The sequence below is a fragment of the Peromyscus leucopus genome, chromosome 7, assembly GCF_004664715.2.
Source record: "Peromyscus leucopus breed LL Stock chromosome 7, UCI_PerLeu_2.1, whole genome shotgun sequence".
NCBI lineage: Eukaryota > Metazoa > Chordata > Mammalia > Rodentia > Cricetidae > Peromyscus > Peromyscus leucopus.
Window position 1 is genome coordinate 64,034,307 of NC_051069.1, and position 13,845 is coordinate 64,048,151.

Genomic DNA, 13,845 nt, shown 5'->3' on the forward strand with positions numbered 1-13,845 from the left:
TACTTCCTGTGTTAAAGTCTTTATATAGAGTTTCTGTTCTGCCTTCTCATTGGTTGTAAACCCAACCACATGACCACTTCATCACGGCCTGTTTGTATAGACCTCCAGGTTTTCTATGATTGGTATTGAGATTAAAGGCATGTGTATCCAATACTGGCTGTATCCCTGAACACACAGAGACTTACCTAGCTCTGCCTACCAAGTGCTGGGATTACAAGCATATGCCACCACTGCCCTGCTTTCCTATGTCTTGCTAATAGCTCTGACCCCTGGGCAACTTTATTTATTAACATACAAATATCATTTTAATACAAATAAAATATCACCATAACTTTTATAGTTGGACCTTGGTAGTCAACCTTAGGAGGAGAAGAGACCAAATAAGGTAACATACCTTGGTGGCTACCTTCAGGAATGTAATCTAATCATTTTTATCAAGGAAGAGGGAATGGGAAAGAAAGGAATGACCTGACAGTGTCACATGCTTGAATGGGCTAGTATCCCTTCATTTAGTAGTTCAAATTGTCCAGGGGAGGGATGTCTTGTTTTTTTTATGATCACTGAAGAACCCAAGTATATGTCACTATATATTCAATAATAATATTGAATGTGATATTGGTGTGGCACTTAATATTTTTTGTTTGCATATGTGACATTTTCTTTATTTCTAAGAAAATGTTATGCTGTACTTATAAAACACAAGCACTTTATGTGAGTTTCTATGCATGTTACAAATTTGGGGATGTCTTAGTTACTTTACTATTGCTGTGAAGAGACACCATAATCAAGACAAATTTAGAAGAAAGTATTGTGGGCTTAAATTAACACTTTAGAGTATTAGTCTATGACTATCATGGCAGGGAGCATGGCATCAGGCAGGCAGGCATGGCTGTCAGCTACTGCTCCAGAGAGAGCTGATATTCTTTTCCAAGCATTATACACATACAGAAAGAGAGAACGAGAGAGGGAGAGAAAGAGAGAGAGAGAGAAGACAGAAACACAGACAGAGACAGAGAGATAGAAAAAGAGAAAAGGAAGGAGCTAACTGGGAATTTTGTGGGCTTTTGAAACCTTCCAGCCTGCCCCCAGCGAAGTACCTAATCCTTCCCAAACAGTTCCACCAACAAGCATTCATATATGTGAGCCTATGGGGGCCATTCTCACCCAGACCACCACAGTGGGGATATTTCAGAAGTGGGCATAATGTAAAACAGAATAGATAATATATTTGTGGATAGAGGAAACCTGCATCTAATTGGCTGTCTCAGGTTTCTATGGTGACCACAGAGAGTACTTAAAAGCACCTTCCATTTCATTACGCTCTCGTTCTCACCCTTCTACTCTGTAGTTCCTGACTTAAATAATGACAGACAACAAGATTAATAAAGCACAGAATTTTTAAATGAAATCAAGTTTTGTATGGAGTCTTTCAGCTTTGTAATCTTTTCCAGCAGTTCTGAGTGCTGCACGATCACTTTAAACATCTCTAGGGAGAGTGCAGAAAGACATTCTTTCTGTCTTTGATCTGTTTCTTGTCACTAGGAATTATCTGCAAAAAATGACCTAGCAGAATTATTTTATATGAGAGCTATTTTATGGTACTAAGAAATACAGATTTTTTGGTCTTTTGTTTACAGGCAGCAATTTACTCTATACATGGTCTTCAGCTCTTAAGCTTTATCTAATAACACAAACTCTTGATAGGTATAAATTATTAAGAAAAAAAGCAGGAAAATTGTCTTTATCCTTTTGGTCCTTGAATTTAAGAAGAATTGTACAGCCACAGATAAATAGGTGCAGATAGACATTGTTATTTCAGACAGTAAGTGCTTCATTGATGAGAAAGGTCTTCCCCCCATGTATAGTTTAAAGTTAAGTGTCTTTTAAGAAGGGGGTAAACCTATTGATTGGTTTTCCTGCAGAAAAGTATGCCATTATTCCATTAATATCACATTGGTGAATACCAAGCCACAGAATGAAGGCTAATGCTTCTCAGTTTACCTCTGCAAGCTATACCCCATTCCAATGGTAGGTCTCATCACTTTCAGCTGTCACTCTCCTTTTACATACACACTCCTGAAATGGCCTCAGTAGGAGTGTCAGGCTGTGTCCATTACTTAATACTGGTACTTATGTAAGTCTCATGTCCCCTAAAAGTCCCTTTGGAACTATGGTCTTTTCTGGAACATGGAGAACATAAGCCCACTACTGAAACAGAGTTGATAAGTTGTTCTTAATTTTAGTCAGAAGACAATTCATCAAGCAGAATGAAGTTAAGCAAGATAAGCCAGTTGTGGTGCTGAGCGTTTTCTACCTTTTAGTGTTACTATCACATCTTAGTACTATACACCTTAACAAAAGTTTTTTTTTTTTTTTTTTTTTTTTTTATAATTGGGATGTCTGGAAATCCAAGACCAGGCTGCCATTAGAAGATTGCACCAAAACCCTCCCTGTGTAGATAACACCTTCTCAGTATACCCTTATAAAGCAGAAAAAGTCCGGTTCTAGCTCTATTTATAGGGACAAGGATCCATCATGTGGCATAATGCCTGTCAAAGTCCTCACATCCTAATACCTCCCATACAGGTTAGTGGTTCATGACAGTGAGCTGTGTGGGGTAAATAAACATTCAGTCCATAGTGGTTAAAGCTGTTGAAGATTATAACCATCTGTCAGCAGAGTGTCTGTCCTTCAGGATGTTCTGTTTATTAAAGAGATGCATAAGGTAACTGAAAGCGCCGGCCCACAGCTCTGTTTTGTTTTAAGTCAGTGTTTTATAAAATCGTAGGTAGAGTAAAATCTTGATGTAGGTGAAGGGGAAAAAGCAAGAAGGCATTGCTGTGTTTGAATGCCAGTGGTTTCCAAATACTGGTATTTGATCCCTTGTAATAGAAACAATAGAACTGTGTCTCTATACATTAAACACAAGCAAACTAAGGCTCAGAAACTTAAATCACAAAATTAAGACCCAAATAGTCTTTATATTGTACAAGGTATGTTATTCTGCATAAGCAAAATTTGAACTCTAGGTAGAATGAGCACAGGGTTACAATAGACAGATGGGAATACTGAGGGAAATACCACCAAGTGAAAAGAGACACAAAGATATACAGAGATAGAAATGTGCAGACTGTATCAAAGGGGTCAAACATCAACCCCTCTCTCTGAAACAGTGCTGTTTCTGACACTAATAGTGAAACAAATCACAGTTTGCGCCTGTCAACACTTGTAGGTGATGTATGTATGTTTTTATTTCTTTATGATTTGTGATAATCCTGATAGTTAAGTATTATAGGAAATGATACTTTTGTCAATATCCCCTACTGTCTTCCATGAAGAAGCCTCCAAGATCTGTGAATTCCTAGTGAGATAGGACACATGTGGAAAATAAATTTTTAGATACTAAATCTACACATTTTCTAAGCCTATCAATCAGGGTTCTCTAGAGTCACAAAATTTATAGAATGAATCTCTCTCAATCTCTCCCTCTCTAATAAATATGAGAATTTATTAGAATGACTTACAGGTTGTAACCTAACAATGCTAGCTATGAATAAAAAGTCCAGTAATCCAGTAGTTGCTCAATGCCATGAGGATAGGTGTCTCAGCTGGTCTTCTGTATATTCAGGAATCCTGAAAAATTAGGCTCCAAAGCTAGTGAAATAATGGACATACTGATAAGGCAAGGCAAGCAGGTGAAGGTGAACCCCCTTCTTTCTTCCATTGTTCTTCCAGCAGAAGGTGTGGCCCAGATTAAAAGTGTATCTTCCAGCCTCCAGGCCTGGATTAAACGTGTGTGGCCTCAAGGTCTGGATCAAAGACATGACACGGTGTTTTCTTATCTCAAAGTTTGGATTCAAGTGTACCCTCCATTTCTGGATTATAGTTTATTCCAGATATAGTCAAGTTGACAAGCAAAAAGAGCCAGCATACCAAGTAACTTCGAAACACTTGTTATAGCAAGGTTTATGGCACTGTGACCAGCAAACCACAGGGGCAGTTTTGTCTCTCAGCAAATCACTAAAAGTCATGATGTTAGTTTTGTAAATCATCCACTGGTCTTTAGAATGTAGGAAAAGAAATGCAAGTGCAGTGGCTGGGGCCATGGCGCCATAAATAAAAGGCCTAGTGCACAAGCACATGATACAAAGCACTCAGTTCAGATACATGGCGCTCAGGTACAATGCCTGTCACAGTTGCACACACCTGAAACCCCAGCCATGCAGACTCCTTGGCTAGTCTGTCTAGTCCAATCTATGAGCTTCAGGTTCTAAACAAGATATGGAAAGCAATTGAAGAAGGATTCCCAATGGACTACACATATATGCATGTACCTGTAGGTTCTCCAGTTCTGCTCAGCCCCAAGGTCTGGACAGATCTCTCCCTCCCATGGTCCTACAGCCACTTATATAATAATTACTCGGAGGCTTAATACTAATTAATCATGGCCTATGGCTCAAGCTTCTTGCTAGCTATCTCTTGTAACTTAACTCACTTTTATTAATCTATGTATTGCCACATGTTTTGTGGCTTTACCTATATGCCATTGCATGTTTCTTCTTGCACTATAAACTGGCATCTCCCCCCTCTACCTTTCTTCCCTTACTGTCTCTTTTGGATTTTCCCACCTGCTTCCATCCTGCTCTGCCATAGGCCAATGCAGCTTTATTTATTATCCAATAGGAGCCACATATATTCACAACATACAGAAAGACATCCCACAGCATGTATCACTATGTATATATACATGCCACACCCATACATACCAACACACACACACACACACACACACACACACACACACACACAAAACATAAGGAAGAGTAAAATGTTGTCAAAGTGATGCACAATTTTCTTTTGGTGTAAGCTCTATTATTATTTAAAGAAATTTCATACTCTTTCCCTATTGAACTTCAGAAAACTGGAGAGATACATAGGTGTCTAGGTAATTGCCAGATCCTGTGTGTGACTATATTCTCTAGAAAATGCCAACTTTCTGAGTAGATGTAATATCATTTCTTAGTGGGAGAAAATCTCAACAGTAATGATGCACTTTTAAAGCATTACAAACAAGGCCAACAAGCACATAAACATACACACACAACTTAAAAAGACATGTAATCGGCAAAAGTGAAAAAGTCATGTTAATCATTGTATCCAAAATACCAAGCTGAGAGATCCTACCATATAAGTATTTCTTACATTTAGATATTCAAAATAAAAGAACACATGTTTACTTTTTCCTGAATTGTATCATCATTCTGTAGAAATTTCTTATATTTGATATGTATTGATTTTTTTATAACTTCATGCATTTGATTACACTGTTATATTTGGTTTAATTATATTTTCATACACATACATCATGTAATTCACGCTTGAGTTCTCTGTATTCCCAACACCACTCATTCAGACATTTTTGCTTTTCCCAAATATTCCTCCTTCTACTATCATAAAATGTATGTATGTACATTCCTCTCTCCCCATCTCTCCACCAATCCTCATTCTCTCTCTCTCTCTCTCTCTCTCTCTCTCTCTCTCTCTCTCTCTCTCTCTCTCTCTGTAATTTTTTGTAGGAGTTTTCACCTCTTTGATTAGGTTTATTCCTAGAGGTTTTTCAGGCTATTGTAAATGAGAGTGTGCACGAGCTCTTTCTCAGCCTGTTTGTTGTTAATATTTCAAAAGGCTGCTGATTTTTGTTTTATCCTGCCATTTTATTCAACTTGTTGATAGTTTGCAGAAGTATTCTGGTGGAATTTTGGCCTCTCATGTATAACATCATTTCATCTGTAAATAGGGATAATTTGACTTCTTTTCCTATTTGTATCCTTTAATTTCCATCTCTTTTCCTATTGCTCTACTAATGCTTCAGGCACTGTATCACAAAGAATGGGGAATAGCTAACATCCCTGTTTTGTTTCTGATTTTTAAATTTATTATTTGATTTTTTTGAGATTACAATGTAATTACATCATTTTCACCTTTCTTTTCCTCCCACAAAACTCTTCCATACACCTCTTTTTCAAATTCATATCTTTTTAAAAAGTAAAGGTTGTTGCATAAAAATAGTTTTCCAAGGGAAGAACACACTATTCACCATCGGTTATCTAATACCAAATAGTCAGTCCTGAAAACATGCATGTAACTGGCCAGGTTGTAGTTGTGTATTAGGAATGTGTGTGTGTGTGTGTGTGTGTGTGTGTGTGTGTGTGTGTGTGTGTATACATACACATAAATGTATTTTCCTGATTTTAATGGTATTGCTTTGAGTCTTTCTACATGTCAGAGGATATTCACTGTAAGTTGGGTTGTCATATATAGTCTTTATTATGTTCCCTACAGTCCTATTCTCTTTAGGACTTTTATTATAAATTTATGTTGGATTTTTGTCACAGCCTTTTTTTCATATTTTGAGAAGGATTATGTGAATTTATCTTCTAATTCTTCTTATATGATTTATTGAATTAATTGACTTACATATGGTGGACAAACCATGCATCTCTGGGAAAAGCCAATTTGGTTGTTGTAGATGATCATTTTTTTGTGCCTGTATTTTGCAAATATTTAATTGAAGATTTTTGCTTGTATGCTTATCATGGATATTGGTCTATAGTTTATATTATGAATTCTGTATATCAGAGGGAAATCATGATATGTTTGTGTGAGACTGGCTCATTTTACAAATCATTTCTATGTGTTGACATGGTAGTTCTATTTTAAGTATTTTAAGTTTTGTGTAAGCCTCTGTACTGAAGATATATTCATATACTCCTGAATATATACTCAATGACAGTTTGCACTTACATGCATAAGATAACCTTATCCATCATTGAGCCTTAAATTTTTGAAGAAATAACTCTGTTTTAAAGTAAATGCTCAGTTCCAATAATTTTCAAAGGATAGACATTATCAACAATTTTAATTTGTGAATTTATTTTAAATTTGGTAATCATTATACTAACTGGTCTATGTATTATGTTATTAATTCTTTGGGAATTAATACAATGTATTTTGATCACATTTGCTCCCTCTTCCTCAACTCTTTCCATATCCATCCCACCTTCCTTTCTTACTCTCTCTTTCTTTCCCTCCCTCTGTCTATTCTGTCTGGTTTTCCCTCCCTCCCTCCTCTGACCGTCCTTCTACCTCCACTTTTAAACGCTGGAGTACAATTTGTACTGCCTAAATACTTACAGATGTGAGACCTGCTCAGGAGCTTGGTGCTTTGGAGATAAAGGAAATTTACTTTCTTTCCTCAATGGCCAGGAGCCATGCAGGGAGAGGGAGAATCATTTTTCTTTAATATATAAATGATGAATATTGGTGACTGGTGTATAGATCCAAATAATCATATTATGATACACTGAATTTGAGGGTTTATTTTTTAACATACATAGGTTTTTGGATGTAATATTGTTATTGGAGAGAACATGTCTATATTACACTAGCATTAAAAATGAAAGGTTTTACTTGATAAGAACAGCTTTCATGACCAAAATAGTGCTTGTAAGGTGACTTTCAGATAATAATTTTAAATCTTATATTTGTGTTATAACATTAAAGCAAATTCAACCTTATATAAGAAATGCAGCATGGTATACATTTGGTTTCATATCCACCACCTAATAAATTTCAACACATGAGAATTTATTGATTATTTGTAATATCCTCTGCTTTCATATTTATCATTCTAAAATCCCAAATGATACCAAATTTTCTGTACTCTGTGCTGGTCTATCACACACACACACACACACACACACACACACACACACACACACACACACGTTGTATGTGTGTGTGTGTAAGTTACTACTTTGTTTTTTTCACATTGTCATCTAGAAGAGCCTCATTACCTGTTCCTCAAGGTTGCTTTTTCTGGGAGAGGTGTGCATATTATTTCACCTCCAAAGAAAAATGACAGAAGCTGAAGATAGTAAAAAGAGTTGCCTGATACTAGCTGAAAATATGTTAAGAATTAGTATAACTTTGTAGGGTGACAGAAATGTTTAAAGCCCACTAGTACAAGAATTACTTGCAAAAATAATTTGTTTCTTTTCTAGTTCTTTTAGAATATGTAAATCATAAGTCCTTCTGTGCCTTCAGCATCTCAGCATTAATCAGTTTCCCTCAAACAATCATCTAGAGGACACAGGTGGATACATGTCATGAGAAGCCTGAGGTTTAGGGCAAACATTTCATTCCTTAACCTTGAACAAGTTATTTCTCCAATTTTAAAACAGAAGATAGCTGTATCTGCCACCCAGCCCTTGGGGTGTTGTAAGATGAGAGAGCTTTGAACATCCCTTTTGTGACCCAATGAACAAGAGATATAATAGGAGAGCTAGTATCTAAATTACCTCTTCTTGTCTGCCTTACCCACATGCATGTGATGGAATTGATGAGACAGTAGAGAGAATAGATGAATGGAAGATACTTCAGCTACTAAGATTATAATGGTGTCCTGTTCAGCATGGGCAACAGGTTAATTTAGCAAAGATGGAAATCAAGACCTCAGATAAAAGGCATTACAGGTAGGCACTTGGCTTGTCATGTCTTTAATTATGACAAGACATCCATACAGAATTACTAGTTTTCAATATAGTGTAGAGTGTGATGAGTACTCATCATCACTTTTATACTTAATCAAATCTCAAAAATTGTTAAATGTCATAATACAAAGTATAGCACAATAGCAAACAAGAATATGAAATCTCTATATGCACTGCTAAAATGAATCTATATAAAGCAAACAATAACAGGAAGAAATAAAAGTAATAAACTTTAGTGAAATAAAAAATTATATACATATTAAATATAGACATTTATAAATAATTGCCTTAAAATAGGCTTAATTCACAGAAATCACACTATATATTATTTTCCCTCAGTTTTATTATTAAACAGTGAGAAATTTCAAGAATCTTACAGCAGAGAGATGCTCATAAATCCACTCTAATAGCATATGGGTTAGGCTATCATTTCAAAAGCCATAATTTTCTTTCCTAGAATAGGCACAATGCTTGTTTCATTAAATAAGGAGTCTAAAGATATTTAAAATTCAAGCAGCTTAATATTTAATACAAAATATAATGACTGCATCAGCTTCAAACATTTCAGATTTTGTTGTTTCTAACATGTATAGACAAAATTTACTTGTCTTTGTAAGTCTTTCTCAGGCTCCTTTCCCCTTTACAAGTACAGGCTGAATTATTTTCTCATTATTAACATATGTCTGATTTTTGGTATCTGTTTATTCCAAACATTTTAAATACATTGGGAAAAAGACTTAAAAACATAAGAAAACAGAAAATATTCACAACAACTGTGATTTCTAGCAAGGAAAACTAGGTACTTACCACATTTCACAGAGCTTTTTTCTATCTAAATAAATTTATGATGAAAACCTTCTGTAACCTCTCCCATTTTTAAAATGTTATTTATTCAAATGATTTATAAACACTTGGACTTTTTTCAAGTCTTGCAGAATTTTTTTTAGAGAATGAATTTGTAAGTGTTGTATTTGTTGGGTATATAGTTGCGAGTGTTGGGTATTTAAGAATTCATATGTATTTTATATAACCAAATAAGATTCTCTATAATTACTAGCAAAGAACAAAATGGCATGTGAAGACATGTCTACTGGTGCAATAGTGGCATGGATCTCATGGGAGAAACCAACCACTTTCTGACTGTGTTCAAGTCCTGTTCTACAAGAAGAATTCCATACTTAACACCAATTTTACACTAAGAACCCATAAGAAGACGAGTCATAGGACATTGGAATTAAATGTACTACTATTATTCTACTAAATGACTATAATATTAAACTGACATTCAATGACTTATTATTATAAACATAGATTAATGCATTCCTCAATTTTTATTGAGAAAGTTCTCTTTACAGTGGATGGTAATTAACACAGAGACCCACAACTTTCAAAGATATAGAGTATAAGAACATGTAGAACTCAAGCCTTAGGGATTATTATAAAATATATTAGAAGAAGACTGTGAGAGCCAGAATCCAAGGATACAAGTGTCTTCAGGACACAACAGGGCAACTGCACACATCAACTTTCAGTGGTTATGATAACATGTGCAAGCTCCATTCAAGCTCAAGCCAGAATGAATACCAGCATGTAGAAAGGAGTTAGACATGCAGTCTACCCATAGCAGAGGTTCTATTGGCACCTAATAGCTGTGGGAGAGGGAGAGTCAGTTTTCTTTAGAAGTGTTGACCCTGGCATGTCCATTATACTCCAATGGAAGACCACACTTCTATGAGCACATAGGCAGCACAAATTGGACTTGATGAATGAAAATAAAAAGAGGACACAACGTAGAGAGGGTAGGAAAAAAGAGCATATCTGGGTAACTGGAGTAAATATGGTAAAAACTCATAAAAAATTCCCAAGAACTAAAAATCAATGAATAAAACCCAGTTGTTAGTTCCTTATTTATTATGAAATTCATATACTTAGCTATTTTATTTTCTTGAATTGTTACAATATGATAAGTGACATATATGATTAAAATAATCTCTACCAGTCACTAATCACCTTGAAGTCTATTTCAATTTAGCTAATTTAATTTGTTCTATAAAATTTTATCTTCTATATAACACCATGGATATTCTGACAACAGTTCAGGCTGAATTCAAGAAGAACTAATAAAGTAGGTCAAACACTGTTTCTAAGGTTGGAAACTCAATCATCTGAGCATATAAAAATGTTGTAGCAGTTGTCTCTAAGCAAGTCACATATGTCCCACAATCCTTAGAGCAATTAATGTGAATGAGATGTTCCCATATGAGAAAGGCCTAAATTGTCTATGAGAAGTGATATAAACAATATGTATATATGATTATATTTTTCTTCACCTTGTCCAGAAATGCATCTTTCTTTGTTTTCTGGTTTAAACATTGTCTGATAATCTTTCATAAAGTCACCTTTCCCTAAACTTGGAATATTAAATCAACAAAGCATGATCTCTTCTGGTCTATCTAGCTTACACATTCAGGTTACATAAGCAAAGCAAAAATAAATGAGAGAGAACTTAGAAAGGCTGAGGTGGCAGTGCTAAGTGCTGTTTATTTATTTTGAAGTTTTTCTCTTTACACTTTAGACAGTATTCTATTATGGGTCTAGGTTAAGAAAAATGTGCCAACTGACTGAACTTGGGCAAATTATGAAACATTGTATCTGCTTCATTCTCCAGATGGTCTCATTTGAGTCTTTCCCCTTTATTTAACTTCAGGTATTAGCAAGATTTTGAGATCGAGATAAACCACAATTGAGATAAACTATTCACTTTTTCTTTTAATAATCAGATGAAAGTGACTTATTTTGTCATTATTGTATTGTCTGTGAAGAGAAGAAAATTGTACAGTTACTCAACAAATATGTGAATTCTATCAGATATTTCTGAAGACATTAAGATAAAACAGTAAAGGAGATATACAAATTAAACTTTGGAGAAGGAAACTCTCCCTTTTACAACAAATATAATTAAAATTAATTTTTGCATGTTAATATGAGTGAACTTCTTTCCAACATTCCTCAAATCAGAGCATAATTTTCTTCGGATGAAAAATTCATAATATCAATGGAAAAGCTAGGGCAAGTGCTAATAATGCATACAGTGGTGAAAGGCTTGCTTAGGATGAGCAAAGCAGAAGATACACTGTCTTTTCCAAGTAGATCAGTCACAGCAAAAGGAACCATAACTGTCAAGGAAATGCTTTACCTCCAGGCTCTTTTTGTTCTTTTTCTTACCACAGCAGCTATCTAGAAGCAGTTGTGGCTTTGCTAAGGCCAAGTGCCACTATTTATAATACAGACTGTTGTAGGCTAATACGTTGAATGATGTGAGCCTGTCAATATTTAAACCGTATCAAGAATTGTGAACAGGGTAAAAATACATAATACAGGTTAAGTATTAGTGCAGTAGTCATGAAATAACAGCTATTGTTTCCTGAAGCTGTATTTTCCATTTGAATATACTCAGTTTCAATATAAAATACATTTCTTAATGTTAATCATATTGGAAATATTTCAGAGATAGAAGCATGATCTGTAATTCCATTCAATTTGCTGATACTACTATAGGAAATATTATTTAAACATTAGGCCCATAAAATGTGTTTCAGATAAAATGATTCACTTGAACTTTTCTACCTTGTTATATTACTCATGCTAGAAAATTAGTCAAAGTCATCTTTGTGAAGATAATAAAAATAATGTTAGTAAAATTACTGTCTTCAGAAATGATGGTATTTCCTGATGTTTTCCTAAGCAGTGACTCAGAACCAACTGAGAAATTCTGAAAGGGAGACCAAGGCTGGTAATGTGCTCTCAAAAGAGCCTTTGCTATGGAACTTTTGAAGAATCTTCCTCAGAACTTTCTAGCACCCCTAGAGCTATCCATTTCTTAATAATTTCAAAGTTTATGAGGCAAATCTAGGTAAAAAAAACACAGGGTCAGTTATGTTTACTGTTTAGGACTATTATTTTTTTAAAAAAATAAGAGGAAATTGTCTGGATACATTAACTTTTTACAAATAATACTGTAAAATTCTAAAAATTATTTTTCTAAGCTTACATATTAAAATTTCAGACATGCATAAGAAAACACTTTAAATCCATTTTTTACTTCTAGTAAGAATATTTTACTTTGATTACACCTTAAATTCTCCTTAATAAAATATGTATACTGTGTGTATACATGCATGTGTTTATGTGCACATGGGTACATGTGTGTTTATATACATGTGATGTGTGTATATGTGTGTGTAGTGTGTGTATGTGGTATGTGTGTACTTAGGTGTGTGTGTTTAGGTGTGTGTGTGTGTGTGTGTGTGTGTATTTAGACATGTGTGATTTCCCATTTTACCCAGGATGAAGTGGCAAAGTACCTAATTGAGACCCTATAATTTTAATAGTTATGTTCAACCCAAGCATTTTAAATAAAGGAAAAAAATAGAGAACAGTCACATTTATGCCTGCTCTGTCACATTATGTGGACAGATGTGGGCCATCTTAATGAGATAAGGCTGAATTTTTACTTCAGATGATGGTATGAAACATGACTCAGAAATCATGGACAGTACACATCAGAATACTAACAGCACAGAGTTAGTAGCTGATTTCAGTACATGAAAACTAGATATGACATATAGAAAAAATTCAGTGTATTTTTATAGGGTGGCTGGGTGTTCCGGAACTACTGTCACTGAAGTGACAAGAATTTGGCTAACAGATGATGTATTAGTTAAGAACACTAAGTAGTCACATTCCTTACAAGAGGACTTCCCCAGAGATGAGTGAGGATAAGGACTTTCTTATATGTGCTTTCCCTAAACTCATACATAATCAGAAGACTTGGTCCTTGAAGGAGAGTCCATGTGCCTCAGGGAAACTGGATGAAGAAGATGGATGTAACTGCAGGTCATCATTTCACACTGGAGTGTTTTTCTATTGTGATATTTTAGAGGAGAGTTGGACTTTTGGGATAGCTATAACTCATCCTTTGGAATTTTATAGTGTACTTAAACTCAAGTCATGCACACAGAAAAAGTGAAAGTGTCAATTCTTAGTAGCTGCATGGGAAAGGAACTTTATCTGTTCACAGACTTGCAATTTTTCCAAAGGCAAAAATCATTAAAAGGAGAACCAGCAAGGAGCAGAGGAAAAGACTCCACTAGGTGGTATTGAAACAATATTTGAGAATGCTGAATAGTCTCATAATTTTATACTTATTTGATAAATTAATTAAACACGTGGAATATGAATGCAAATGCACTTATATGCAGTTAAAGAGAACTGATTTTAGGGGCTATAGCAA

The 13,845-nt window shown here is 34.9% G+C and overlaps 1 non-coding gene across 1 annotated transcript; it reads right to left on the reverse strand.

Annotated features, from left to right (window-relative positions):
- Positions 1-11,683: 11,683 nt before the first annotated feature.
- On the reverse strand, positions 11,684-11,822 carry LOC114686855. Its single transcript, XR_003733626.1, has one exon. It is a non-coding gene; the product is annotated as a small nucleolar RNA SNORA16B/SNORA16A family (small nucleolar RNA).
- Between the last annotated feature and the right edge of the window lie 2,023 nt (positions 11,823-13,845).